General features: G+C 38.2%; 1 protein-coding gene across 1 annotated transcript in view; it reads left to right on the forward strand.

Moving 5' to 3' along the window:
• Positions 1-12566: 12566 nt before the first annotated feature.
• The window catches only part of TFPI (tissue factor pathway inhibitor), a 62855-nt gene continuing 49207 nt past the window's right edge, over positions 12567-26214 (forward strand). Inside the window, exon 1 of the mRNA XM_074829652.1 lies at positions 12567-12596. The gene's annotated coding sequence lies outside the window, so the exon portion shown is untranslated. The remainder of the gene's footprint in view (positions 12597-26214) is intronic.

The raw sequence follows: 26214 nt of genomic DNA on the forward strand, positions 1-26214 counted from the left end.
TCGTATTACCTTAAACACTGTGTAATCAAACTATTTAATACAAGTATAATTAAGTATAATTTTATACATTAGCCACAATGTGTCTGATGTGTGTCATCTACTCTACTTTTTGCTGGGAGAGCAATGAATTTAGAACTGTTTTTATTCTGAGAAAGTCCACCTTTTTGCAGCTTCTTTAAGCAACCCAAATCAGTTTTAGGCTCGTCTCTAAATTTATAGAAGTTTCTCAAAGGTGAGAAAGTAGTTAGTGGACTTTACTACTTACCCTTCTCTTGTTTTTCTCAAGAATTAGTTTTCTCTGCTACTACCAATTTGTAATTCTCTGTTTGCCACTAAATTATGTGACACCAGGTTCACGAAGACATTAGGAAGCAAAAGTGAATACTAAAGATGCCCTCTAATCCAAAAAGATCTCTATGGAGAGGTGGGCAAATATAGCTGAAGATTTGCCAAAGGAAATAACTAAGTTGTTCATCCAGTGCAGGTTTTCAACTTTTTTTCAGTGTGATGGCCTTGCCAAATTTAATGATATTTGTTTATATTTTCATTTGAAAACTAGGTCTGAAGATAATGTCCTTTCATGTTTAGCACAAGAGCCTGAATTAGCTCTGAAGCAGCAGCATGGTCTCTATGGAATTCGATTTCCATTTTAAACCTGTTCATGTATGCTGCCTTACTGAATCTTAATCATTTTACATTGTATTTAAACTTCCAAATTAGCTACAAGGAAGAGGTTAACGTCTGGAAGATGGTGGGGGAAAAAAAACAAAACCATGGATTACGTTTTAATCAAAAGAACATGCTGAGTGAAAGGGTGGTGTACATCTTTGTGAAGAGCTCCGGTGTAAAGTCTTCCTTTTTGTGTGAATTCTACTTCCCATGCTACCTGCTTTTTTCTGAAAGTAGCTTAACTTTGCAATTAAAGGAAAGCTAGAATAAATGTCAGTTTCCATACTATTTTTAGGAAATAAACTTCCTGTTCTTTTAGGAACTTAACGTATATAATTTCTTTCTTAGTCTTTTCTTGTTAATTGAGGGTTAAATGTAGCTTTCTGTGTTTTGTGCCTTGGGTTTTATGATGCACTGAGGGAAACCACATCTGTGGCTTGCAGTTTATGTTGCAAGAGGAGGGAGAGGCAATTTGATGTTCTGCATGCTTTGACTTTTGTTCTGTAGCTACTTTTAAAATGGATGGAGCTGGATTCAGGGCCTAAGGGGTTCCTTCCCCTTCTTTTTTTATGTTGTTTAGCTGTTTTACATAATATGCGTAAAACTTTGTTTACAAACACTATAAGCGTTTAACTATTTATACAAGTTTTTGCTGAAAATTTTTTTACTGTGCTTTATTTATCTTTTAAACATCTCTAGAATTATTGAAGTTGTTTATTTTCTTACTGTAACTTGTTTTCTTAAGTTTCATGATTTCAAAAAGCTGAATAGAGCTTGGAAATTAAGTGTAAAGTGTTAACATTACAGGAAATGTCTCAAGTTATGACTTTTACCGTGAAGTATGTTCATAATTGCAAACACTTCAGTTTTTCTATAAATAATCACTAATGTGGAATTATTATGTATTTTTTGAAACCAGAAAGTATGGATTCATCTGGTATTGATTTTCATGTTACCACATGTTAATTATGCCTGGCAAAGGTTTTGTTCTTTTCCATATGTTTGTGGAGCAGCTAGTTAGTTCTGCTTCATTTCAGCAAATTGGGCTGATGCCCAGAGAGCTATTATTAGTAGCTACATTGTCATAATTTATACCAAATGACAAAATTTATGGTTATCAGAATGAAATGTGCAACCTGAAAGAGAAATCCTTGGGGAAACATATTTATGTTTCTTTTTCTTTGTAGTTATGCCATATTCAGCACAGCTACATTTTCACAGTTTATGTTGTTGTTATTGGGTATTTCCAACAATTAAAAAATGCCCTTATATTTTGCAACTTCAGTCTTGGAAAGAGTCTTCGCTATAAGACATGGCCATATGAAAAAACTTCTTGTAATAAGCACCTGAGGAAAACACAAATAATGCATTTCACTCTGATTTCTGATTCAGCTACATTTCCCTGAAGTAAATTTGCACAACCAGGAGGGCTATCTATCTTCATGGGTAGTTTTGCTACAGTTACTTTGTGATTGTCACTTTTTTTAAGAAACAATTGTATATCAGCACCACCTATAGGTATTTAAAGGAAAATATATTCAGATCTGTGACCAGGATTAGCAAATGGTTTATATATTTATGGGAAGTGAGGCTATTTGTGACAACTGCATAGCTGCTGCTACAAATATTTTGAATCTGGAATCTTGGGTCAAAAAATTGTTATAATACACGCAGTTTTATTGAAGAAATATTTAGTATGAAACTGAATGATCAGAGAGCATGACAGAAACCTTAATGAGATGTGGTTTTCAAAAACAGTGTAAGTTTTGCAAGATTTTGCCCCTTTTTGTGTAACTAAAGGGCTGGGAGATAAATAGAAGGTTTTTCATAGTGTAAAATTTCCTCTTTATTCATAGATGGATATTCTATACTTTAGGAAGTGTGTTTTTACTGATTAAAAACACAGAATTGGTGTTCACCCTTAAACTTATGCAAACATGGCTGAGAGTTCTAAGTACCTAGTACAATTTTGATCCAGTTTCTCTTTTATGATTCATATGTTGGCACTGAGTAAGAGTGGTACAATTACTGGCCTTTTAAATGAGCAAGATTTGAGAACTCAGGTTGCTTAGATCTCCTAGATAAAGTATCCCAAAGGTAACAAATGCATGAGTTATTTGAACAGAAAATGTACTGGTATGGCACTGCCAACAGAATTTCATTTTAATAATTTGTGCAGTACCTGGAATTTATATATAGCTTAAACAAGATTTTTGTTTGGTTTTCTGTTTGTTTGTTTTAATCATAAGTCAGACCATCTCGGATAAGCCATAAAAAATGTATACCAAAACCTGAAACCTTAAAATACATTACTAGGTCTAAGGTAAAAACTATTCAACTGGATTAAATTTTATATTTTCCTGGAATGGGGAATATCTGATTGGGGGGGGGGGGGGGAAGGGAAAACATTTTGTGCTTTGCTTGAGTGAATTTTTAGAAACTAATCTGTGCTGTGGTTTAAATATTGCTATAGAAATTCAACAACATAGTAGGTTGGCTCTTCAGAGTCATTGTCACTCTAAGTTGACCCTAGCACTGGATTTACTTGAGGGGAAGAGAACTTGTTAGGGGTTTTTCTATGACTGGCTAGGTTTCCCAGGCTAGTAATAGTACTAGAGGATTTATGTTCATCCAGTAAACATTGCTGCACTACTACAGTCCAAATACATCCTAAATATGTGAGATAAACACCATATGTCAAATATGACTCATTAAAGCCTCCTGCACATCACTCAAAACACCTGAACTCCAGCCCAGTGAAGATAGTTCCTTGTGCACCCCGTTCTCTACATAAAGTAAGTAGTGCCACACACAGTAGGGTGGAAAGATACTGTCAATCTGTCTATATAAGGCCCAAGAGGGTGGAGGTTTTTTGCTTTATTTTGTTAACAGTACAAGGAGATAATAAATGAAGGGCAAGTAGTTCTGCCTATATGGAGAGAATACTTTTTGCGTGGGCTATGATATTATTTTTGTTTTACAAAACAGAGGCTTCTTGCTGTGTCTGTACAGCTTTTCTGTATAACTGGCTAATAACAGTTTCATGTTAAATTTAGTTTATAAAGTGGAGACCTGTGCAGTCTAATTTATTGATAAATGCAGCAGGGGTGGCCTTTGACTGTACTTTGGTCTTTCTAGCTTGTATTTCTGAATGTGAAATTATTATTGACCAATTTTTTCTACATATCTGCACAGTGAATATAGGCTGAGCTATCTCTTTGTCATCCCTTAATCTTTTTTGTGAGTTCATTGTCTGATCACACACACAGAGTCAAGCAAATGACCATTTTTTTTTTTTCTTCTCTGGACAGACAGTATTAGTAGCACAGGTCACCCTTAACATGAAGGGAAAAAAAAACCAAAACAAAACAACAACAAAAACCCCAAACAAACCAGAAAAACCAAAACCGAACTCTGAAAACACACTCAGAAGAACAATTACAAGTCTGTGTATGGCACTTCTTATCAAAGTGCTTTGAAAATAAGGTCTTTATTTTTATCCTTGTATGATAATGGCATACATGTATTTATTACTGTGTTTAGAAAACAAACACAGACACACCCCACCCCAAACACCCTAAAAAAATAGTAAAGCAGACAAGTGCTATTAAGCAATACAATGCTAGGAATGTGTGTGAGGAAAATAGAAAGAAAATGTTCCTGACACACTCAAAATTGGAGAGTCCTACTGTCTTCTTCATCTGAACTTCTGTGTCTTAACTATTTCAGCTAAGAACTTCATTGTAATTTGTATTTAGGTCTCATTAGAGAACCTATAATACAAAGCTGTTGTTTATTAATTCTCCCTTCTACATACTGAGGTCAAACTTCATTGTAAGCAGAACACAGCAGAAATTGGATGAAGGGACAGGAAGGTAATGGGAAAATTAATTCCTTTGTAATGTAATCTTGTGTCTTGCTAAGTGATCACTGCAAATTGATGCATCTCATCTTTTGGCTTTTCAAAGGCTGTGCTCTTGGTGTTTTCAGTTGCTGTTGCCATCTAGGATTGGAGGAGTTGAAAAGGCAGCTTATCATAACCTTTACAAATACATGAGCTGTAGCTGATGAGACTTAACTGCTCTGAGTCTCTACAAATTACAGCTAGGTAGATCCAACTTGACTTTGGTTCATACTGCACATCTTATACTTTCCAATACTGTTTCATGTATTACCTAGCCAAAGATTTTTTTCCCACTAGAGTGGTATATTATTTCCATGCTCAGCAGCGAGCTTCTGCTCCAATTTCCACATGAACAATAAAGAAAATCTTATACTACCTCACTTCAAAACCACAACAAATTATAACTGTGGTATCACATGATTCAAGCAAGAATTATTTACTTAATCTTCTGTAATCTTTCCACATATTCTGTTATTCCTTGCCTGTTTAATATGTGTCGTGACAAGATTTTACTATATAGTGTGTGAAAATCTTTCTAGTTTCAATCAAGAATGGTGCATCTCAAGCAAGAAAAGATTAATTTGTCTTCTCCTTTAAGACAATATTCAAATATTAAACTGAGCATAACAGTGAGCTCCATCAAAGAAAATTAAGCCTTTTCTGATTTTTCTTTTTATTTTTAAGTTTGCTGCTTTCGTGGTTAAACCCCAGCCAGCAACTAAGCACCATGCAGCCACTCTTTCCCTACCCTCACAATGGGATGAGCAAGAGAATCAAAAGAGTAAAAGTGAGAAAACTCAGGGCTTGAGATAAAGACAGTTTAATAGGTAAAGCAAAGGCCACGCACACAAGCAAAACAGAACAAGGGATTCATTCACCCTTCCCATGGGCAGGCAGACGCTCAGCCATCCGCAGGGCAGCTGGTCTCTGTCACACATAACGGTGACTTGGGAAGACAAACGCCATCACTCCAAACATCCCCCCCTTCCTCCTTCTTCCCCCAGCTGTATGTGCCGAGCATGACGCCACACGGTCTGGGATATCCCTGGGGTCGGTTGGGGTCGTCTTGTGCACTCGCAGCCTCCTCACTGGTGGGGTGGGGTGAGGAGCAGAAAGGGCCTTGACCCTGTCTAAGCACTGCTCAGCAACAAAAACGTCCCTGTGTTATCAACACTGTTTCCAGCACAAATCCAAACCATAGCCCTATACTAGCTACTATGGAGAAAATTAACTCAACTTGAGCTAAAACCAGCACAGCTACTAAAAAAGCTTAAGGTGAAATGTAATTCACCTTGTCAGAATTGCATTTTACCCAGAAAAAGTCACGAGGCTTCCAGACACTAGTAACGTGTTCCTCCTTTCACCCAGAAAAATCCAGTGTAACAAGCTGTGTGATTTAAATGAGTAAGCCAGCTAACCAGAGACTGGAACTCAAGGTAGTGAGTGGTGTAACTCAAGTGAAACAGACACTTTATTTCCTAAAGGAAACCAGTCAAACTGTCCTGTGAAAAAGCAGTTTTTGTATGAGGGTGGATGGGGATAAAGAAGAATGACCGGTGTTCTAGGTGATCACAATTGGACATGGGTTATATATCATATGCTATTTTGTAAGCTGGTTATTTTCTCACTTTGTGGCATTCCAGTCAAGGACACCATTCTGTGTACAAACAAAATAGCAGTTGTTGGATCACTAGTAGATTTTAATTTTGGTCTTTGGTAGAAGGGTAAAATTTCTTTTTATTTAAGTTAGAAACAACTTTATGGAAAAGGCACTGCAGGTTATTATTTGTCATTGCCAACTATTACAAATATGAGCCAATTTATACAGGTAAATAGATGCAGCAGTGTCCATCTCTAACTCCAAAGAAATCAACCTTCCTGATAGTCTATTTCTTCATGCAGCCTGCAGCACATTCCTCTATCCAAAAAATAAGCAAAGAGATCATATTTGGCTTTTGTATTAGCAGATATGAATACCTCAGTGAAATTTGACAGTGTTTGTCTTGTCTATTTTCATTTGTGCCAGGCAAATAACTGGTTTGAAATCATGTGCTCTCCTGTGGAGCAAGTTCCAGCGTAAACAAAGCAGCTTCCAAAATGAGAAGAGGTTTTGGGTAGCTGTTGCACAGTAGCATTTCTTTTATAATCAGTTGAAATATTTCATAGTGCTACAAACAAAGCAATGCCAGACTGCAGTGGTTTGTTTCTGTGCTATATAGTTCCAGGCTGTGTGGCAATGTTTCTAAATTCAGGCACTTCCTTCATCTGTCTCAATATTTTTATGGGTGATGGGGAATCCTTGCTTTGTAAGTCTGCCAGGCTTATATAGAAAAGCAGCTTCTCTGGACTGAAGAGAGCAACTAGAGTGTGCCTACCATCTGTGAAAATGAACTCTTCAGAAAAAGAGAAGGTGGCAAAGGAATTTAAAAAAAATAGGAAAGGATATTTTCCAGTAGTGTTCTTCAAGGGGATGGGAGGTGGAGATAGGTCTCCTTTATGCTGAGTGCTTGAATTGGTTTCCTTTTCTCCAATGTCTGGATGTTTTAATCTTCCTCAAACTGCACCAAGTGGAAAAGAAAAAGGTAGAAATAAATAAATGACACAACACCTGCTGAAGTAAATCAGCAGAGAGCTTCTGTTAGTGCAAGGTTTTTTCTGTCAATCAGCTGTTCAAAGGCTTTTTGTATTATTAACAAGCATGTTCAGTTTTCATGGTAAAATTTCAATGTCATGTTTTCAGTAAAATTCCTGATTGCTAATCTGCCCTGCTAATCACCCACAGTGAGCTCTGCACTCACCGACCACTGCACCCACACAAAAGCTCATGGGGCTCAGAGTTCTCCAGGAAGTTGGGTGAGATGAGTTGCAAAGAAACCAGGCAGATTAATTACTAAAGTGTAGGAGAAAGATAGGATTATCTTGTAATTCCCTTCAAGAATCAAGTTACATTAATGAACATTTTTGAATGAACAACAGGTTATCTTCGTGTATTTAGCTGATACTGCAAGCCTTACTGATTTTTAACAATGTCTATTGCTTCTACCAAAGAAATCTAAGTTTGAATAGGTTGCCTCTTCATTTATGGATTAGAGTGTTTTAGTATAATTGATTTTATTTTTTTTTAACATATTATATGCTTTGAAGTTACTTAGTACGTAATTGAGGTTCTAAAATCTGTTTGAATTTTCTGGTTTTGTTTGTTTCTTTGCTAAAACAAATTTGCTGAGAAATCTAGTGTTCCTTAAAATCCCCAAGAAATAACAGGTGATAAATATATTCTTTTTTAGATTAAGGTTTAAAACAGTATCAGCCAATCCCATCAGCAGTAACTCTCCAGGGTTGCTTTATAAAGCCATTGTGTGGGCTTTGTGTGCATATAAGGGAGAAGGAAATGGTACTTGAGCCAAAACACTGATGACAAATGGTTCTACGAAGATGTTATTAAGAAAGTAAGATGAAAAGACTCAAAAAAATTTTAGATTGTAATGATGGAAGAATAGGCTGAAAGTAATGAAAATACAGTGCAAACAATGTAAATTTAAAAGCATGCATTGCCTTAAATACAATGCCCAGTTTACTTACAGTCAATCAGATAGGACACAAGAGGGCAATCAATAAGATTAATCAAGGAAAAATTTCCCTAAAAGAAGAGACCAGAAAGATAAGTTCATTCAGTATAGGTAGAAGGGGAGTACAAAGAGCACAGCAAAAGCATACTGAATGAGTGTGATTTAGACAAGGTCAGTAGAGGATTTTCATTTACCATTTCATGTTGGAGAACAATGTAAATACAACCTCAGAGATGAAAGGATTGCAAACAAATTTTATTTGGAAGTAAAACAAGGTTATAAAAGTTATCAAGGTTATTAGGAGCAACCATTATTTTTTGTCTCAAAGAGGCAGAGAAGTATATTGACCACAATCCATCTGTGTCAGATGAAGGTATTACATACAGCTGTCGCATTTCAGGCAGAGATACCGGTAAGAAGGCAGCAATTTTGGTTGCCTTGACTTACATGTATATCAGAAAATGGAGGTCTGAAGCACAGCTGGCTATGCACTGAGCAGAAACAGTAACAGGATGTTGTGGATGGAGTGATGCACTTCACTTGTAATCACAGAATGGTTTGGGTTGGAAGTGACCTTAAAGATCATCTAGCTCCACCCCCCCTGCCATGGGCAGGGACACCTTCCACTAGACCAGGTTGCTCAAAGCCCCGTCCAACCTGGCCTTGAACACTGCCAGGGAGGGGCAGCCACAGCTTCTCTGGGCAACCTGTGCCAGTGCCTCACCACCCTCACAGTGAAGAACTTCTTCCTTACATCTAATCTAAATCTACCCTCTTTCAAGTTAAAACCATTACCCCTCATCCTATCCCTACCCTCCCTGATGAAGAGTTGTAAGGGACAAACCCCAAGTGGCTGTACTGTAAGCCTAGGTAACGCCCCCACAGGTGGGACCTCCGTAAGTCACGGGAAGGGGCCTGATGTCACTCCTCTTGATTTACTGGTGTCTCAACCACTCCTGGAACTGCGGTGAAAGAAGGTTCCAGAAGTCCAGGAACTAGAGCCATAAATAGGGGCACATAAAAAGTCTAGGGTGAACTCTCCACAGCAAACACTCCCACTGGCCTATCCAACGTTGGATCTAGGACGGTGATCTCTCTCTCTCTTCTCTTCTAAGTAACCTTAAAGCTGCTAAGTAACAGTTAAAATTAAGTAACGCAAGGCCAACCTTGATTTCTCATAAAGCCACATAGCTTAGATAGATACAGGTGTGAAAGTGCCAATGTTTACAGAATATTTGCTTCCATTAAAGTTGATAATTCTGTACGGACCTCGAGTGTTATCTCATTTTAGTCCACACCAAAGGGAATTTGCGAATCTGAGTCACCTACCCTCCTCCTCACAGGTAGAGCATGACAAGAGTCCCTCTTCACCTTTCCTGTAGCCCCTTTCAGTACTGGAAGGCCACTATAAGGCCTCCTCGGAGTCTTCTCTTCTCCAAGCTGAACAACCCCAACTGTCTCAGCCTGTCCTCACAGGGGAGGTGCTCCAGCTCCCTGATCATGTTCATGGCCTTCTCTGGGCCTGCTCGAGCAGGTCCATGTCCTTCTTACGTTATGGACCCCAGAGCTGAACGCAGGACTCCAGGTGGGGTCTCATGAGAGTAGAGTAGAGGGGGAGAATCCCCTCCCTCAACCTGCTGGCCACACTTCTCTTGATGCAGCCCAGGACACGGTTGGCTTTCTGGGCTGTGAGCGCACATTGCTGGCTCTTAGGCAGTTTTCCATCCACTAATACCTCCAAGTCCTTCTCCTTGGGGCTGCTCTCAATCCACTCATCACCCAGCCTGTATTTGTGCTTAGGGTTACCCTGACCCATGTGCAGGACCTTGCACTTGGCCTTGCTGAACTTCAGGAGGTTTGCCCAGGCCTACCTCTCCAGTCTGTCCAGGTCCCTCTGGATGGCACATCCCTTCCCTCCAGCGTATTGACCGTGCCACACCGCTTGGTGTCATCGGCAAACTTGCTGAGGGTGCACACATTCCCACTGTCCACGTAGCCAACAAAGACATTAAACAGCGCCTGTCCCAACACCGACCCCTGAGGAAAGGCACTTGTCACCACTCTCCAATCGAGCTGTTGACCACAACTCTTTGAGTGTGACCATCCAACCAATTTCTTATCCACTGAGTGGTCCATCCATCAAATGCACACCTCTCCAATGTAGAGACAAGGATGTTGTGTGGCACAGTGTCAAAAGTTTTGCACAAGTCCAGGTAGATGAGGTCAGTTGCTCTTCCCTTATTCACTAATGCTGTGACCCCATCGTAGAAGACCACCAAATTCATCAGGCATGATTTTCCCTTAGTGAAGCCATGTTTTCTGTCACCAGTCACCTCCTTATTTTCCACGTGCCCTAACATAGTTTCCAGGAGGATTCTCTCCATGATGTTGCTGGGCACAGAGGTGAGAATGACTGGCCTGTAGATGCCCAGGTCTTCCTTTTTCCCTTTTTAAAAATGGGGGTTATGTTACCCCTTTTCCAGTTAGTGGGAACTTCACTGGTCTGCCACAACTTTTCAAATATGATGGATAGTGGCTGAGCCGCTTCATCCACCAGTTCCCCCAGGACCTGTGGATGCATCTCATCAGGTCCCATGGACTTGTGCACCTTTAGATTCCTTAGATGCTCTTGAACCTGATCTTCTCCTACAGTTCTTCATTCTACCAGTCCCTGCCTTTGCCTTCTGCATCTTGGCCAGTGTGGCTGAAGCACTTGCCAGTAAAGACTGAGGCAAAAAAGTTGTTGAGTACCTCAGCCTTCTACATATCTTGCATAACCAGGCCTCCTGTGTTCTTCTGGAGAGGGTCCACTTTTTCCCTAGTCTTCCTTTTATCAGTGATGTACCTGTAAAATCTTTTCTTATTGCCCTTGATGTCCCTGGCCAGATTTAATTCTATCAGGGCTTTGACCTTCCTAACCTGATCCCTGGCTGCTCGAACAGTTTCTCTGTACTCCTCCCAGGCTACCTGTCCTTGCTTCCACCCTCTGTAGGCTTCCTTTTATTGTTTGAGCTTGTCCAGGAGCTTCTTGTTCATCCTTGCAGGCCTCCTGGTGTTTTTACCTGACTTCCTCTTTGTTGGGATGCATCGCTCCTGAGCTTGGAGGAGGTAATATGCAAGGGTTGTATTCTTGTCTATAGAGGGCCTCATCTGCTCAGTCATCCTGGTCAGGTGGCCTGTAGCAACCCCCCACTATAACATCTCCTGTCCCTGCCTTCCCTTTAATTCTGACCTTTAAGCTCTTGGTCAGCTCCTTATCCATTCCCGGGCAGAGCTCCATGCACTCCAGCTGGTCAGTGACATAGAGGGTGACCCCCCCCTCTTCATCTCCCCTGCCTGTCCTTCCTAAAGAGCCTGTATCCTTCCATTCCAACACTCTAGGTACAGGAGCATCCCATGTTTTGCTGTTTAAGGATATCAATTAAACTCGGACACCAGAGTGAAAAGAGTGGGTGTATTTTACTGGTGATAACTAAATAATGTAACAGAGTAATACAAAAAGCATACAGTAAGAAAAGACAGAATAGTGCACTTAAAGCAAACAAACAGGAAAATACAAGGTAATGCATCAAATCATTACTACATGAGAGAGAGAATAGTGATTAAGAAAGATACATCACCACTTGCATACGTTACCATCATCCAGATCTGCAGCGGCTGGGGAGCCCCGTTACAGCGAGGATTTGGAGAGCATTTCCCGGCAAGTGGGAAATCCTACACGGTGTGTCCACCCATAGGTGAGGCATCCAGAGTCGCTGCAAGCAGGTCCAGCCTTATATACCCAAAAATCAGCAAGCCAGAATAGCTGGCACCTTTGTTTTAAGCAGAAATATCTGGTTTCAATCTCACATAAGATTCCCCCAGAGCCTGGCTAGAGCTCAAGGGAGAAGCTAAGGGAGTTTCTCTGCTTATCTAATTGGATTATGCCCAAGGTCTCACATCACCTAATGCTAGGAATGTAAATGTAAAAAACCAGTAAACACTGAAGATATCTCACACCATTTTAGTAATATAATCACATAATGCTAAAGAAAGGTAAAGCTTTAAGTCTCAATACCTGTTATGGTTTCATGTAATAGGTATGATACATACCAGAAAGAAATAATTTTTTGCTGCTGTAGACAAATGATCCTTTGAAATAATGGAGTACTAGCTAGAGGAACAAAATTCCTCTTCTAGCTTTGCATAAATTATAATTTTCTGGAGATTAAGTACGAGCTCTTAAGAAGGTTTGAAATAGGGAAAGAATTTTCTGTGTTGTGTAAGGAACAACAGTTTACAGATGTTTATCTAATTACTGAGATGAGTTTCCTATTCAATGATCTTTAATTTTTTTTTTAACAGTTTCAGAATTTTGTTCTGCTGTAGCAGGCGAAAGCCCAGACCTCTCATGTTGCTGCTGCTGTTACATTTCTAAGACACAGAACAAAAAGGACAAAATAAAAAGCAGACTGGTAAGTAGAGCACTTGCCCAAGAACATTTTCTCTTTTCGAGTAAGGCCCTGATTGCTAACATATTGGTACTTCTGGCATATGTCTTCAGTTTCTGGCTTTCTGCATAGATTTGATTGTTGTATTCCCAAGAAAAGGTTAAGTTTTAATGGGTTGGCATTTCCTGATTGAAAGATGTTTGAGGTGGGTTGACCCTGGCTGGACACCAGGTGCCCACCAAAGCCTCTCTATCACTCCCCTCCTCAACAGGACAGGGGAGAGGAAACATAATGAAAGGCTTGGGGGTCGAGATAAGGACAGTGTGAGATCGCTCGCTGATTACTATCACAGGCAAAACAGATTCCACTTGGGGAAATTAGCTTAATCTATTACCAGTCAAATCAGAGTAGGATAATGAGAAATAAAATCAAATCTTTAAAAAACCTTCCCCCCCGCCCTTCTTCACAGGTTTAACTTTACTCACGATTTTTCTCTATATCCTCCCCACCTAGCAGTGTAGGGGGATGGGGAATGAGGGTTGTGGTCATCATGTTGTCTCTGCCCTCCTTCCTCCTCGCACTTTTCCCCTGCTCCAGTGTCCTCCTTGAACTTCTCCAACGTGAGTCCCTCCCACGGGCTGCAGTTCTTCACAAACTGCTCCAGTGTGGGTCCTTCCCATGGGGTGCAGTCCTTCAGGCACAGACTGCTCCAGCATGGGTCCCCTGTGGGGTCACAAGTCCTGCCAGCAAACCTGCTCCAGCATGGGATCCTCTCCCCTCAGGTCCACGGGTCCTGCCAGGAGTCTGCTGTAGCATAGGCTTTCTACAGGATCACAGCCTCATTCAGGCATCCACCTGCTATGTCGTGGGGTCCTTCACAGGCTACAGGTGGGCATCTGCTCCACTGTGGGCCTCCCTGGGTGCGGGGCACAGCCAGCCACCCCTGTAGCCTCTTGCTACCAAAATCTTGCCATGCAAACCCAATACACTGTTTCATGGTAAATCATCTCTATTTGTACAGCATGTCCACATTTAAAGGATGTTTTCCTTCCCAAATCCGTATATGACATTTTAGGTGGTTGTTAATCTGTATGTAGACGTGATTTAATAGCCTTGCAGTGAGAGAACTTTAGGTTAGAAAGAGATTCTTTTTTTAAAAAGAACAACATTAGTAAGATTACAGTGCAGAGCAGCTCTACAAAGCTTTCATCTTGATGCACAAAGAATGTGAAAGTTTCTCTTTCACATTTCTTCTAAGTTCTTTTAAGGGTTTACTTTCCTTTCTGCAGTAAGCCCTTTGTGTTTGTGTTGAGATGTACTGCAATAGCTGAAATCAAAGTAAAAATGTTTACAAGACATAGCATCAGTATCTTATAGCAGTCTTATAACTTCAGATTCATACTGGGAAATCTGTAATCACAATGGAGTTTTAATTATTATAGCTTTCATTTTCTGTGGTTCTATGGAATCTGCACCCAAGTGAAAGTTGCAAAAGGCATTAATATATATCTGTCTTCCCTTTCCACAATTACTTAATCACTCTTTAATGTTTTATTCCAGCCCAGGTAAAATACCTGTCAATAAATTAGTGAGTCTGTTTTATTGTGTGGGATGTCAGCTGCGTATTGACAATTAATAGTGGAGGAAAATTTACTTGTATCACAGAGCAGCCATTCAATGAGCATTATTTGGGACTGTACTGTCCAAAATCCCTAGTTGAAGCTGTATTGCTCTTTGAGCAGTTGACTTCTGAGGGATTTTTACTTTAGCATGTATAGAAAATGCAGAAAGATGACCTAGTTACAACATTTTTTTGAGGCTAGCACACTTGTCTGGCTCTCTGTTGTATTTTTGGTAGAATGATTTGAAAAATGATTGGGCTTTTGAGAGCACCAGCGGTGCCACTCACAGTACTCCTGGTAACTTTAATTATTAGCTGGTCATGGGTTGGGGAGAGCGAGTGAAGCTGAGAAATGAAATCATTTGTATTCTAATAACAATCAAAATTATGTTGTCTTTGTCCACCTATAATAGTTTGGGAAGAAATTTCTGATAGCTGACTTCATAACAGAGCTACATTTTGGGGAACCAAGAGTAGTATATTCTTTTTAGAAATAAGATGCATGTGGTGAGAATAATCAGCCACCAGATGTACTTGTGAAAGTACAGTGGACGTTCTTTGTGATCTTAAGTCTTTAAACCAAGATTAGATATATATTTCAAAAATATCATATGGCTAGTAATTGAATTTAGTAAAAGAATTGACAAAATTCCGTGGTCAGAATTACACAAAAGGAAAAATTAGATGGTGAAAATGTGTTTTCTGGTTTTATAGTCTGTTAGTTGATAATGCAATTCTGCAAGTTTTACCTTGGAGAATGGAAAACAAAAGCTGTAGTGCATGTTTCAATTGCAAAGCGCAGAGGGACTATGCTCTTCAGAATTTAAGCATGTCAGGTTTTTTTGACTATACAGCAGAATAGAATTCATAAAAACATTTAACAGTGGGAGGGCATAGTAGACTCCTTGTCTCAAAGCCCAAAATCAGGGCTTAACCTGTGAAAGGTATACTTTACTGGGGTTTTAGAGCTCAATCTTGCTTTCGTTTCAGTAGGTGGGTAAAATCTGACTAGCTTTCTTGGTGCAAAGCCACTTTTTCAGTCCTGTCACTCAGGAACTGATGGGATTGAAGACTCACTGAATTGCTCTACATAGACTTAGCTGCTTGTGACTGCAGGGGCCTAGCCTTTCAGCAAAAGCTATCCACATGCTTCTGTATCATTTTTTCACCTCTATATTTTGGTCATGTTCTTATACCAGGATAGTGAAGACAGACAATACAGTAGTATTACACACCAGGGTACATACATCTCTGCCTCCAGCAAATCATTAAGTGACCTCATCAATGAAAGCATTGTTTTAGTGAGAGTAGTGATAGTGGAAGGTTTTTTTTAAAGTATGAGATTATCACACTGTTAAGATTATCCATAAAAAGGAAGAATAAAACACCAGGGAGGAAATGCCTTTAATGCCTTTACACCAATTCTTTTCCCAATACCTCAACATTTTTAATAATGACAGTTGGTGTTGATATTTTCAGTCTATTGATGTCATCCACTTGCTTTAAATAACCTTTGGGCTTCTACAGCATTTTTTATATTTGAATAGCAGGTGTGTTCGGTGTTCTGAGTCTCTCACTTTCTCTGTTGATACCATTGAACTGCTAATGTGGAAAAGGATGATTTGAAGCAAAAGCTGAAGTGTGGTACAGCTGATAATACAAGAGAAGGAAACAGAGAGAGTCAGTGTGAAGCTGGTGTTATTATTTGTATTGTTTTTTCCTATTTTTTTCAGGTTGGAAATCTGTTCCTCCAGGTTTATTCTTTCAGTCTATGCTATTGGATTTTGCTCAATACTAGAGTTCTAAAATATGGTAATCTGCTTTAATTTCAAGACTTCAGTGCTCTAGGTATGATATGCTTACAGATAGCTTGCTGGGATTAGGACTGCGTTTCCTTTCGGGCTGTAAGTGGTGGGTGAGGCACAAAACATCTTCTCTGGGTAATGAGCATCTCAGCTGGACCTACTAGTCTCAGCAGTTAAAATTATGACTTTTATTGTCAAATTTTAAATAATTTTTATTTTCCTTTTGACACTGATGTCACTTTACACCATTGCCAAGTTACAAAGAGGTATTTGAATAAAGTAAACTCTTCGTGTTAACTTGTCTGAGCAAAAATCAAAAGGAATCACTCCAAAAAACTTTTAAAGAAATAACTTCTAAAGGTTTTTTCTGTTTGTTTGGGGTTTTTTATTTGAAGAAATAGTGTATACATAGAAATAGCATATAGTAAACTATATATTGTTTTGATGGTATGTGATATTCCCATTAAAGCTTACAGTAGCACTGAAATCAAATAAATGTTCAGAACTCAAAGGCATAGTCTGTAACATTTTATCTATAACATATTTACGAATCATATGTGGAAATCCACATCATGCAGAAATGGTATTATAATTACTTGTGTGCTTGTGTGTTGGAAGGCAGAAGGCTTGTGTAAATGCACTTTTCAAAATGGGCTTGTAACATTTGATCTCCATTTTAATCATTGGCTGGTTTTCTGGAATTAATGGACTTCCTCCCACAATGAGATGCCATTTAGGACTGAGTCTGAAATTAAAGTAACTGATTACTGGTTTTCAATTTACTTCAACATTATCTTCAGCACATACACTGGCTACTTAAATACTGAAATATAATATATGGGGCCAGGCATTAAGCCTTGCTTTAAAATTCCAGCTTTCATTCTTGACCCTGTAATTTCTTTTGTTATAAATTAGCATCAGTACCTAATTTCTAATGTAATTTCAGTAAATCAAATGCTGAAAGTACTTGAAATGATCGATGATCTGTGGACAAAAAAAAAGGCCATTTAAAAAAAAATTTATCCCAATTAACTGATAGTTTATTGCTTTTTCCAAGGATCAAGGTTTTTTATAAGTAATTCAAGCTTTGCATTTTGCTCTGGAGTTAATTTCAAAGTCCAGTGACACTGTAGGTAAACCCTGAAGTTACCAGCATGGGTTGCATTTTAATAAGAAAATTACATTCCAGACACACAAACTGAAACACAGGTTAAAACTCTGAAAGCTGGAACTTTTCAGCTGAATTCTATAAAATAATAATGATAAAAGACAAGCTGCTCAAAAAGTTCATTCCATGGATGTGAGCTGGAAGAAATTTTCTTTGTTTCTGACATGCTTTATTTTTCCTGGAGAACTACCTTTATTCTAGTTCCAAATATCGCAGGTTTAATTACAGGTTTATTGTTATCTGTAAGTCTTATAAACTCCATATTTGCTCAGACTTTTGTGTGTGTTAATTTCAGTGACTTCTTGGAAGTTTAATGAAAAATTATTGACTCAATAGTTAGAAATATCATGGTCAAACTTAAACATAATCTAAAACTCACCTTAAAGACTCACCTTAACTCACCAGCTACTGTTGCCCAAGTGTTTTCTTATCCCATTGGCTTAAATTTTACTTTTAAACTGTAGTTAAATGATAATGTTGCTACTACGTTGTCATTGCACTTTATGAAGTGTTGGTGTTACTTGCTGTTGAGCTATAGTTACACATACTGTATTATCTATTCTGAAATTACTTCTATGATAAGAATTGGATTTCCACTGGCATCAATTCAACCATGTAACATGTTTAAGTGTATTACACATTTTATTAGAAATTGTGGAGAGGATAAACTAACAGACTTTTTCCATGTCTCTGTCTTTAATGGGAACAAAGCAGAGGAAAGGAGGATTTGTTCTTCCTAGTCAAGTGCTGTAGTCATTAGTAAGGGAAATTGTCAGAACTGTAGAAGAAATTGGCCCTTTTAGTATAATGAACAAGGTTGATGCCAGATGATATGAGGAAACATCACTGCGGAACTTCATGTTTTGTAATAAGTGATTATTTAGTTATAATAGCTGTTCCTGCAGCATTAGATAACACAGATATAATTTGTTTCTACAGATATTTTCTGTGCTACTGTTACTGTATTGTGCTTTATTTTTTCTTTGGACAAAAGTTTCTGCTGTAAATCTTTTGTCAGAAAACGACAGGTTTGGAAAGGTATTGAAGAGACAGCGGAGAAAGGAAGAAACTTAAGAATATGTAAGCCGTCAAGTTATGCCATTAAAACCTAAAATAATTAGCAGCCCTTGCTTTTTGTGGCTTTTTAACAGATACAAATACAAATACAAATGTCTGACACAGCTGAAATGCTGACTGAGGACACAGCAGCAATGGGGATTTAAATGGTCCCTCCAGCACCAAAAATAAAAAGGATAATGTTAGTCACCACCAAGAATCTATGACACTCTTCTAACTGAAACCAGAAATACTCCTTTTCCTCAAACGCTGCTGTGGGTGGAGTAGGAAAGGTCCCACTGGGGAGCCTGTGCAGGATCAGACCTATGTTATAAACCTTGTACCGTAGTCTAAGACAGAGGAAAAGAAATGTTGGAGCCTTGGCCAGGAATTAGTCTGTTCTGCTCCTGGTTTAACGTCTAAGCATTAATGAGGCTTTAAAAATGGTAGTTGTGCACTCATCATGGCTTTTGGCCTTCTAGGAGCCATAGAAATATTTAAGATACACTCTTTATCCATAAGCTTGAACACTCTATGTCAGCAGGGTTTGTCAGTATCTTCCCTTTTCTGAGACCATGGCAAGGAATGATGTTTCTTTATTCATTGTTTGATGATCACTGGGACTCATTATCTATAATTAAATGCCTAGCAATTAAAACATACTTCTCTCTGATCATGAAAGTGTGTAAGTTGGTTCTCAGCCAACAAAGCTCCTGCAACACCGATTCAAGGAATTTGTTCTCATTAATGCTGACAAGCAACAACCTGTGAGACTTTGTTTCATAAATGTGATATTTATTGAAGTTCACAGTATTCTCTACTTAAATGGTGCAAAGGATCCAGCAAAGAGTTAAAGAAAATTACCTTTTAGCATGGTTGTGTGTCAAGAATGTGGTACTTCATAAACAGGCAGCAATGTGAGCACATTGTTCAAAACATCCTTTGTAAAAATAACCAGTTAGGGAACGTGGGCCTGGTTCTATGCTCTGCATTGCTGAAATAGAATGTGTATCTCTATAGCCTTATGGAGTTTGTAGAAATGAACATCTTATTCTAATGAAATAGAAAATTTTCTAAAGCTCTGCTGCAGTCGTCCAGGTCAGTGTCATTATGAGCCTCCTTTTTAACTAGCTTGAGAGCTGTGGGGCACAGAAGTTACTTAATTCCTTGGTCAGCAGGTTGGTCTTTCTCATTAAGCATGCGGAAAGCAGTGCATGGGTACACCCTCTGCACAGTGACAGAGTTGACTTGCTTTGCCTAAGACTAGCTTCATTTACATCACATTTTGTCTATGAATAAAATTGTTTATTAATGACTTCAATTTGTATATTCCATGCTGGTTGAAAGCCTGTGGTACAATTATTGCTTTCAAATCCTGTTCATGCAAAGCAGGCCTATTCTGTACTTTCACAGCATCAGATAATGCTGAAGGTTAACTTCTTAATTCCTCAGTTGTTATACTTTATACTTACACTGATATCAATGGTTATTTTCTTTTCCAATTTTCTCTCTCTGATTTATTTTGTCTTGTAAAAATTTGTATTGTATTACCAGCTAGGAGAGCTTGTTCTATAGCTTGTTAAATAACTGTATCTTGCTGCATGTCCAAAGAAGGGCAATAAAGCTGGTGAAGGGTCTAGAGAACGAGTCTTATGAGGAGCATAATGGGGGAGGGAATGGGGATTTGTTTAGCCTGGAGAAAAGGAGTTTGAGGGGACACCTTATCGCTGTCTACAACTACCTGAAAGGAGGCTGTAGCAAGATAGGTATCCATCTCTTCTTCCAAGTAACAAGCGACAGGACAAGAGGAAACAGCCTCAACTTGTGCCGGGGAGGTTTTGATTGGATATTAAGAAAAATTTCTTCACCAAAATGGTTGTCAAGCACTGGAACAGGCTGCCCAGGGAAGTGGTTGACTTGCCATCCCTGGAGGTATTTAAAAGACATGTAGATGTTGTGCTTAGGGAAATGATTTAGTGGTGGATTTGGCAGTGCTAGGTTAATGGCTGGACTCAATGATCTTAAAGGTCTTTTCCAACCTAAATGCTTCTATGATTCTATGAAGTAAATCTTAATTTGGGTCTGGGTAGTCAAAAGTCCTGAACTGATACATAGTTTTTGCATTATCCCTGGAAACTTTGAACACTTAAGGAGTTAATTTTGAAAATAAGCAATATGAACAAGTCAAAATGGATTCTAATTTAATGATATACTTTATCTGCTGCTTCTTAAGATATACTGCTGCATAACTGCCTTTTTTTTTTTTTTCAATTACATTATTTATTTCTTCCTTTTTCTATGATTGTCAGGAAAGGCCTGTCATTTGTGGAAGTTTACTCAGTAACTGAGGCCTGACTTACCACCAACCAAGGAATTTGTATGGTTATAATTCAGACTTAAAAAAACTGAACAAATAAACAAACCAAGACAAAAATTAGTGACTGGGCGGGAGGAGGGTGAGGACTTAGCAGTCAGAGAAACTTATTCCTCCATCACCTCTTTTTACTTTTCAAAAGTGAGTTGATAGTAATATGAATATAGGCATCCATTGACCTTCTTATAAAAATAGAAAATAGAGTGAAATCTTTTATGTGTTGCTTATCCTAAGAAAATAGGTTATGTCAAACAAACCTTTTGGGGTTTTTTTGCTTTTTATGCTGCAGCAGCCATGGATAAACAGGGCACCTCATATAAAATAAAAAAGATTCCTTCTTTCAGCTATTTATTTCCTCTTCTTCAGATCTAAAACTATGGGCAGGAACAGTTAGCAAAAGTCATTCTGCTAAGAAAAAAGAAGTTTCTCTTTTTAATCGGAACAATAAATCCTTTTTGTCACCCACGAAATGTACAGGCAAATAGAGCAGTGACCTGTGGATTGATCTTGAAAACCACAAATGGGTTACATCCTTATTAGCTGCAGTATTAATTTAGAATTTTCTTTCTGTTGTCTTCAATTTAAATGAGCCAAACAATATCTTACAAGAGGAATTTGCCTAAACAGATACTGCAGACAAAACGTTTTATTCACTACTGTTAGACTAATAAATGATTGTGTCTTCCTTGTGAAGTAGTTTTAGTGATTGAACAGAATAGATAATAGAATATAGCAGTGAACTAGAAAAATAGATCTAGAACATACTTGAAGTGGTGGAATGCCTTCTCCTTGAGCTAATTCTGCAACTGGTTCCAGTATAAGAAAATCTGTAAACTCAATTCGCACATTTTCTTTAAATATTATGTCAGAAATGTGGAATCATCTTCATTTCTCTTCTGCCTTTAAATTACTTCAAAGGTTTGCTGATAACTTCTCAAAATTATAGAAGCTAGGGCCTTGTAAGGAGGACCTGTGTTTCCAGAATTTCTCTTATTCTCAAATAATGTCCATTCCCTAAACAGAGTTTTCTTGGATGTGTGTTATTCTGGATGGATGACTCCTGGTGACAACTCTTCTTATAATACTGAAAAGAAAGGGCAGAAAGAGTCCTAAGGAAACGATATCTCAGCATTCTGACTGAAGCTAACCTTTAAACATTATGACTTCCACTAGCATGGATCACTAAATACTGGGTTTTCATGTATAAACTTGCACACAGAGATCACAGAAAATGTTCCTGTAAAAAGCGCTTTGCAGAATGGAAATTATGTTCATGCAGAAAGCCCCTGTTGTCAGAAGAACTGGTGGATGTTCTATATGTGGCATTTTAGTTTGTGCTTTTAAGAGCCGTGAGTTATAATTTGAGGTGGTTTTACAGTCAGTCACGACATAATGCATATTTCCTATGGCAGATTCCAAAGATTAAGCATATGCAGTCAGAAGCATTTGTTAAGATTGGAGACTGCTCTGTGCAGAATGCATTAACTGTGTTCTAAAGACCTTAATTAATAATGTAGAGACAAATTTAGGAGTAGGTGAGATGAATTTTGTATAACTTTCTGGTGATAGTGACCAAATTATTAACTGCTTTATTTCTAGAGAGATACAGAAGTTCCTCTAGAAATCTTTTTTAAACCAGTTAATATACTCTCGAGTGTTCCAGAATTCTAAGTAGAGCATTCTGTGAGTGTAGAGCAAATCTGTGAGCTATTTACTACTGAGGTCTGCTGAGAGACCAAGTCATCAGGTTTTAATTTCAGTTTTGCTTGGGTTATGTTTTCAAAAGCTTAAAGCTCATACCAATGTCAGTAATTAAAACATAGTTCCTTATCAGATTATATTATTTGTGTTATTCCAGAAAAGATGGTTGTGCTGTAAATACTGGATAGATACTGCATACTTTGGACTTTGTGATTAATAGGAACCTCCATATCTACAGAGAAGTTGTGCCTTAAAGGTTTTTATATGATCCAGTTTACTGAAACACCTCTGTAATTTGATTAATATTTTTAATTCCAAGAAGGTATAGGATATGCAGACAAAACATTTTAAAGCATTGAACAAATGATACAAAACTGTGATGTTAATGATTTGCATAAGATACTGACCATGCACTGGCACAGCCCAACCCCTGGGAATACCTCCCCACCCTCTAGTGTTTGAGCTGCTTTTCTGAGCGGTGGACTTTAAAATCTGCCAGAGCCGAACACCTGCAGAGATTTGCCAGAGGATCTCCATGCCTGTGAGGTGGTAAATAGTGTTCCACTTTATGTAAACTCTGCTTATTTTAGAGGAAGAGAGATGCTCTCATAAGTAGCCACTGTAATACCAGAGTACTAGCATGGTTCTTTCATATTATCTATATGTTAGAAAAACATTCTCAGTGGAGTTGTTGCTTAGTGCCACAAATACAGAGTATTTGCTGTGTCACTTATAGGTGGACAACCTTTTAAAGTAAATCTGAAAAAACACTTCTGGGGTGAATTTTTTTAATCTTTTGGAAAATCAAAGTACATAAACAGAAAATCTGCGTATGTCAGACAGTGAGTAAACAAATCACAAATTCTATTTTCATCCAGTAACATACTCCTCTGTTTAACCTTAGAGCAGATTTTTTTTTTTACCTAATGATAAAGCTACACCAAGAAGACTGTCCATTTTCAAGTCCATTTTGAAATAAAAGGTAAATTGGTTCTTTTTAGACACTTTGCAAGCATTAGCATAAAGCATAAAGGTCCATGTGCAAGCTAGGAGGAAATTTCCAGGCTCATTTTACTCAGTACAGCCATGCTTATTATTACAGAGCTGCAGCTACTTCCTTTGATTTCACAGGCACAAAGAGTAGGTTGGTATGCAACAATGAAGGAAGAAATACCATTTTCCCACTTCAATGGTAGTAAAAACTACCACCTAAGTCACAAATGCTTCTGCAAGATCATTAGCAAGTAATCAAATTAAATATTGTGAAGTTTCATTCTTTTTACCAAAGAGCAGTAATCAATCACCGAGAAACTGTTTTTAACATTTGCTGTTTTGAGCACGTGCCCCTTGATATGCCTTATGCCTAGGCAAGGTATTTACTCAATAGATTACTTAATTGATTATTCAGTGCTCCCTTGATTCCATGAGCAGAAAGAACTGGTAGCTCATTATTCACACAGTTTAATCATTTTTCTACTGTCTATTGTGAGCAAAGGATTGATAGCTGAGAAATTGATAAGAAAAGTTAATATTCTCTGTAAAAATAAAGGACCTTCTTTTGATAATGTGAATCACCTATGTTTAGCAAAAAACAATTTAGTTTCAGAAAAAAGTGCTGTTTACTGAGGGAGACCTAATTTAGCATGAATATTTTTATTTCCAAAAATACTTACAAAACCTCCCTAGGGATGCATCTTTAAATAAATGTGTCTCTTGCTTTGGGCAATTGTAACTTCTTTCAGAGTTATTTTTTTTCCCTCCTGTTTTCCAGCTGGCCTGTCCACCTGCTTACAATCTGTATCCAAAAAGCACAGTTCAACAACCAGTAAGATTTTTCTTTTTCTAGATGGAACAAAACAGTGTTAATAATGCCTGTGTTCTTTGTCATTTCTAAAATTTTGACATAACCTGCAAAAAAAAAAAAATTCACATCCTCATCAATAACACTGATTGAACTAATGGTGTTTGTGCTAAGAAACAAAATCAGACAGTAGAGTCAAAGATGCCTAGGTTGAAAATTATTAATTTATTATATATTCTTGTCCATATGTTACAAAGTATTTTTTCTTGTGAACAACTGATTACTCTGAAGAACAGTCTGATTTGCTTTCTTGTTAAATTTGACCTCATCCTCCATTCCCTGCACCGCGGAAATTTAGAAAAAACCTTGAATTTTAAAAATGCTTTTGCCTGTATACACATCATTTTGTATCTCTGTAATGAGTCCAAAAAACTTCATTTTCTTCTTCTTGCATTTCAGTGTGTGAACAATCTAACCCTATTGTGGATCTGTAACCTATTCAAATCTCTTTTATTTACAAATGTTGTGGTTTAACCCCAGCTGATAATTCAGCACCATGCAGCCACTTGCTCACTCAGGCCCAGTGGGATGGGGGAGAGAATCAGAAAAAAAGAAATAGAACTCATGGGTTGAGATAAAGACAGTTTGATAAGACAGAAAATGAAGGGAAAATAATAAGAATAGAATATACAGAACAAGTGATGCACAGTACAATTACTCGCCAGCTGCTGACTGATGCCCAGCCAATTCCTGAACTGTGGTGCCCCCCAGCCAACTCTCCCATTTATATACTTGGCATGATGTCATATGGTATGGAATATCCCTTTGGCTTGTTTGGGTCAGCTGTGCTGGCTGTGTCCCCTCCCAGCATCTTGTGCACCCCCAGCCTCTTCTGGCAGAGCAGAATGAAAAGCTGAAAAGTCCTTGACTTGATATTAACTCTGCTTAGCAACAACTAAAACATCACTGTGTTATCAACATTATTCTCATACTAAATTAAAAACACTGCACTATACGGGCTATTAGGAAGAAAATTAACTTTATTCCAGCCAAAACCAGAACAACAAAGCATCCACACTTCTCGCTATTTTTGCCAGTTCAGCAGTAAGGCAACAAATATGAGAGAAGTTTGTAATTTGTTATGTTTCTGACTAAATGATCAGAGTCATACTTTGTGGAGCTGATACATGAAATGGTAGAGCAGTGCAGTTACAAGATTTCTGAACTTATGTGAAAACAGAGATCACCTGGTTCCCTTCTGCAGGATACAAAGGGAGAGAAGTTATTTCTTTAAAGCATAACTGAAATATTTATGCCAATTTAATCTGCAAAATTAACCTTAAGAGTTTCTGAGAATGATTCACCCTCAAACCCTTCTGTCCTGACCAAGTAGGAAATATACTGCATACTATTATAGCTCAATCCTTACAATGCTTCATATGCTTCAGGCCTGTGACATCTTTCTAAGTACACAGTGATACTGCAATCTCCAGTGTCCCAGAAGAGTGTGTTGAATCGTTCATCCTATTCAACATCTTGCAACAGTGCACTTCCCACTGCTTACCTGGTGCTTCTAGTCTATACAAGAACCCAGAAGCACCGAACCTCATGTACAGAAGTAGGTATTTAACAAGAAAAGATAGTCAACAAAAGTTATTCAGACTTGAAAGAATTCACATTTTGTGTCTGATGTGCCCTTTTATTTTCGAATGAACATTAACCCAACCATACATACACACAAACATTATATGAAACACATGTACTAGTTGACTGCTGTATTTCTGCACAGCACATCAGGTTGCATCTCAGTTCATAAAGACAGATGTACAAGAATATAACTAACCTTTCATTGCTGGAGGTGGTAACCTTTACTCTGCAGCAAAAAGTGGTGCTGGTTAGCTTCCAATTTCACACTTTATTTATTTTGCTGCTTTTCTCAATTGACTTGCTCAGCTATTCGTTATGCTTCCTTAGTCAACATTCCCTTTGCTGAACTGACCTGCTGAGACAAGTGCCAATCTTCCAGACTCAGTCAGTGTGCCTCACTGACTTTAATTTTACCAGCATGAATCTGGTTGTGGTGCAAATGGTGGCTAAAATAGATTAACTTGAGATA

Source organism: Strix aluco, chromosome 6 (genome assembly GCF_031877795.1).
Source record: "Strix aluco isolate bStrAlu1 chromosome 6, bStrAlu1.hap1, whole genome shotgun sequence".
Classification (NCBI taxonomy): domain Eukaryota; kingdom Metazoa; phylum Chordata; class Aves; order Strigiformes; family Strigidae; genus Strix; species Strix aluco.